Here is a 5299-nt window from a genome sequence, read left to right as displayed (position 1 = left end):
TGTATTGGTCAAGTAAAATGTGTCACATGTTACATATGGCAACGGGACAGATTTCTTCTCTAAAAGAGTAATAAGCCTTTGTGATGTATTGATTTTTGTGCGGCAGAGAGGGAGAATGAGTTCAGAAAGAGACAAGGATAGGCTGGAGGTGATATTGATTTGGGAAACAGATAATGAATCTTCTTCAGACAGATTGACCTGAAAAAATAAAAGGATATAAAGTAAAACTATAAGGGCTAGACCTTAAGTAATAAAGATTAGAACGAGCTATTTTGCTTTAAATCAAGGACAAAGAGAGTTTTTAATAGAAAAACATTAGTATTGGGTTGTTTATGCTAATGTTATCAGGCAACTTTTGCTAGTGATATTTAGTATAAATAGATAAACAAGTATAGGGTTACTTTAAGCATATTAATATGTTACAAAATTTAATAATTAAAGACCACATATCATGTTCTCAATAAACCTAGAATCTATTGACATTGTTTTGTGGGTTATGAATATCATAAATTAATAAACATAGATTGGGTATTCAGCTTTAAGCTTTGGAATTTTTTTTTTACAATTCTATTTTATTTATTTATTTATTTATTTATTTATTTATTTATGCAGTACTGAGGGTAGCACTTGAGACTGTGCACTTATCAGGCAGGTCCTTATGCCACTGATTTACACCTGTAACCCAGTTTTACTTTATATCCTTTTACACCTGTTTCTTTACTTTTTAAAGAATACAAATCGGTTAAGAAATTAGAAATGACATAAAATTCCATCAAACAAAGTAATAGGATTTTGACAATAGTTGTTGTATTGCGTGATGTTATCTTCAGATTAGTTGATGTGTTTTGAGTAGAAACTATCACATGGGATAAAATGGAAAATTTTCAGCTTGTAGCCTCATCTTGTTACTTAAAAGTTTTCCAATTTTGAAGCGTTTGTGATTCCAGAGTTTTAGAGTAGTAATGTGACCTGATGTAAGCAATAGTGGAGCTCTGAAATGCAAGAGATCTTTATTACACATTTAAATGTAACTACCTATGAAGAAAATATAGAAGGATTTGATCACAGGATTTTTTACATGTGTATTTTTTACTCACAGTGTCTCTCATATCTACAAAATATTGACAGAAGTCACCGTAAAAATGTTGGGCTTTGAAAATTGATATTATGGGGGACCGGGGAGATGGCTCAGTAGGAAAGCACTTGACTGGCAAACGCAAGGGTCTGAGTTCAATCCCCGGTTCTGGAAAAAAAAAAAAAAAAAAAAGAAAGAAAGAAAGAAAAAAGAAAATTGGTATTATGGTAGGATAGATACTGAGGTGTAATTCCCATGTAAAAGCTGCAGAGTGGAAAGTTCAAAGAACCTGCATGGTTATAATAAAACAAGAGATTATGACTGATAGAAAATATTTTCTGCAGTTTATCAGGTTGGGGGGAAAAATTACTCAAAAACCTTTTTGTTTTTTGAATGATTCAATACAGGAACTTTAATAGGTACATATTGTAATGGTAAATAGCGCATGTAGGTGAGAAGTTAAGGAAGAGTTGCCAGTTGCTCATGCCTACTCAGTATTTTCTTTCTTCATTTGCTGCTTCCAGAGAATCCATGCCCACCTCCTCATAATCCTTTTCTAGTGCCGCCAGATCCTCCCGTGCCTAGCAGAACATCCCTTCCTCCATGCCCTCTCCCATGTACCAGTGCACAAAGGCAGGCTTTGCATACATGAGATCGAAATTGTGGTGCAGGGAGGCTGTGATGGAGGACACTATCTGCCGGATCAGACGATTAAAGTTGGTGTAGGTGGGGTGCTCGATGTCCACGTTGAGTGGACAGATCCCATAGATGGCTTCATTGTCCAACAAGAAGACATAGTCTGTGGTCCCAGGGTCGTATGCATGGTCAGGATGGAGTTGTAGGATTCCACGATGGCTGTGGACACCTGGGGGGCTGGGTAAATGGCAAACTCCTTCTTGGACTTCTTGCCCTAGTCCCCTGAGAGCAGCTCCATGAGTAGAGACGCGGGTACTATCTCCACAGCTGTGTAAGATGCGGAAGCCCTGCAGGCCTGTGCACAGATCCGCCAGCTTGTGGATGCGGTCCAGGACCAGGTCCGTGATTTTCTTGCCAATGGTATGATGCCCTCTGGCATAATTATTAGCTGCACCTTCCTTCCTATGATCAGCTGCTCTGAGTGGAAGAGCTTTCGGTAGAAACCCGTGCGCACTTCGTCTACCACCGTGGGCTCCAGGTCCACAAACACTACTCTAGGCATGTGCTTGCCAACCCCAGTCTCTCTGAAGAACGTGTTGAACTAGTCGTCCCTGCCACTAATGGTTTTGTCACTAGGCATCTGACCATCAGGCTGGATTCCATGTTCAAGGCAGTACAGTTCCCAGCAAGCATTGCCAACCTAGACACCTGTCTGCCCCACGTGGACAGAGATGACAATTCCTGTAGGGTAAAAACCACTCTTGCTTCTCGCTTCTCATCTCAAAAACTTTTAAAAATGAATACAGTTTTGGTTTTCTCAGCTTGAGTTTCATGATGCAACTCTTACTGTAAAGACGAATGTGTTCCTAACATTTTTGATAATTTGCTTAATAGAATTACATACTTTCCCCCTACAAACATGCATAAATGACTACTATAAATTACAATAATCATATGAAATATGCAATAGATACTTTGTTTTTGTGGTGTACAATGAAAATACAATTTAAACATAAATATAAACTATACTTTCTGTGTAAGGACAGATGTGCTGATGCAAGACTAATGCCATTTCTAAAATTTGTAAAGAATTTAAGGACTAAACACTTGTTTTCTTCCTAAGTAGAGAAAACTCAAAAAGAAACATACTAGAGAAAAGCATTGTTACTTTCACATTTATAATTGAGTGATAAATACATATTTCCCTTGCATATAATAGGTAGAGTTTAAACTCTGTCTCTGTATGATATGACATTTTTTGGTTCTCATTGAGTCTAATATTACACTATCAGGCAAAAAGGTCAGAACAAATCTAATTGAATTTGATAAAGATGTGAAATGAGAAATATCAAATTAATTCAATACTGCTGCTGGCTGTAGATATGCTTAAATAAGGCAAGGGACAGAAAATCAGATAAGCTGGAAGCTCTAATTAAAGACATAAAGTGAGGTAGGCAGAAGTACAACAGTACAGGAGCCAAAGAGATACCAAGTCTCTACAGAAACAAACCCAGGGTCAACAGAGAGGAAAACAGCCAGGTCACAGTGGAGTCCAAGTTCTGTTGCTAATAAAAAAACTATCACAAGGTGGTCACATAGCTATACTGTTAAACTCAGGGGCTGCATGAATTAAGGCAGGTCACAGAGCAGAGGATTTATGTTTCCTGTAGTCTGATTCCAAGAACATGCAACTCCCAGTTTGAAAGCCAAGCAAACACTATGCAAATGAGGGTATTTTATCATAGAAGAGAATGTAAGGATGCAAATTTTGCTCCCACTAACAATTGAACATTAAATTATTTGGGCTAAATTTCTGGCTGTATGAAATATTAGAGTTACCATGGCAGATAATGACATATTTTAATATACCTTAGTAAGCATTTCTTGCTCTGTGTAAAGGCAACACATCACCTTATATATGTTTTGTTAACAAAAAATTAATTCCCAATGAACTGTAGATTAATTTTTAAAAGATGATAAAATATTACTAACATTAAAGATAAATTTTTGTTTAGGTATAATTCATACACTATAAAATTCACCCACTTAAAACTTGAAACTCAAAAACTTTTAACATATTTACAAACTTATAACAGCGCTATCTAATTAAAGCATAGTTTCACCCCCTCAAAAATGTTACCTCATATTCATTCATTGTCACTACTCAGTGTCATCGCTTCTTGATAGGTACCACTATGATGCAGTTCCGAGAGGGACTTAAAATTAATCAATTGTCTATCTTTGTTTACTTGTGGGTCTATTCCAGGCCTAGGCCTCTTGTCTTCAGATGGGCATTGGATTCATGGTGAGTGAAATGGTATGAATCACAGTTCCTGGCTGAGGCCTGTAGTGGGCCCTATGATGCTGTGAGATCTCTAAGGACAAGATCAGGCCCCAGATGAGGATGGGTGTCTCCCACTCCAATTGACTAGATAATGACCATAACTGAAGGTATTTCACTCCTATGGTGAATGTCAATCTGGAGATAAGATAGTCTCCTATTTTGCATCATTTACTGTTTGGGGAAGTTTTTGTGCTAATTACCCAGGTCTTGCTTAGGTTCCTGCTCTTTCCTCTTTTTTTGTTTGAAAACCAAATAAATTAAGGCCCCCAGAGAAGTTCTTTGTCTTGGCCCCCAGAGAATCTTAAATCCTACTAGAAGGTTTTGATCATTCAGGAGCCCTAAAATGTTGCCACTTACCTCTTTCATTAAAGTCCTCGCTGTCCACTCATTTGGGAAGTGGTGGGCCTGAACAGTCTGCAATAGCTTCCTATTTTTTATCATTCTATAAAGATAGAAAGACTTTTGCATTTAGAACTTTTAACTTAAATCATATATGTGGCTCCTACATCTAATCCTTTTTCTACTTACTGTAACATAGACAAGGATTTAAAAAATCATCTTTGTTTTGGTATATAATAGTACTCTGTTATTTTCTATGGATGAATGTTGATATTTATATCACTAACTATAGATGCAGATACAGATATAGATATAGATATATAGACATAGATAGATATCTTAGCTATTCTCTCATCACTGACACACAATATCTGACACCCACAACTGTAAAGAGAAATGGTTAGTTTTTGTCCACAGTTTAGAAGTTGCAGTCTGTAGTTGGCCGGCAGCATGGTAGAGGAAAAATAGCTCATGTTATGACAGCAGGAGACAGAGAGGGAGAAGGAGGGTCAGTAGACCTGTTCAGACCACACCCCGGTGGTCTTTTTCTGAGCAGGCTTCACCTCCCAACATCACATTGAAATATGAACTTATCAGTGGCCTAAGCCAATGAGAAGTATCTTGCTTCCATAAATCAATCAAATCATAAAAGATCTGGGTTTCACATCTTTTAAACCCAGAATTGATATTACTGGGTCATGCGATAACTATAGTTAAATTTTTTAGTAACTAGCAAATTACTTTCAAAATAGATGTACCATCTTACATTTCCACCAGCATTAAATATGGCTTCAAGTTTCTCCATACCTTCATTAAAACTTGTCACTCTGGGGGCTAGGGAGATGGCTCAATAGGATAAGCACTTGACTGGTAAATGCAAGGATCTGAGTTCAATCCCTGGTTCC

At 37.3% G+C, this 5299-nt stretch overlaps 1 pseudogene; it reads right to left on the bottom strand.

Moving 5' to 3' along the window:
* Window positions 1-1656: 1656 nt before the first annotated feature.
* Window positions 1657-5299, bottom strand: part of LOC101592114 — a 9424-nt pseudogene continuing 5781 nt past the window's right edge.

Source organism: Octodon degus, unplaced genomic scaffold (genome assembly GCF_000260255.1).
Source record: "Octodon degus isolate 3935 unplaced genomic scaffold, OctDeg1.0 scaffold00157, whole genome shotgun sequence".
Classification (NCBI taxonomy): domain Eukaryota; kingdom Metazoa; phylum Chordata; class Mammalia; order Rodentia; family Octodontidae; genus Octodon; species Octodon degus.
Note: the sequence above shows the minus strand (reverse complement) of the source record. Positions and strands in the feature narration are given on the sequence as shown.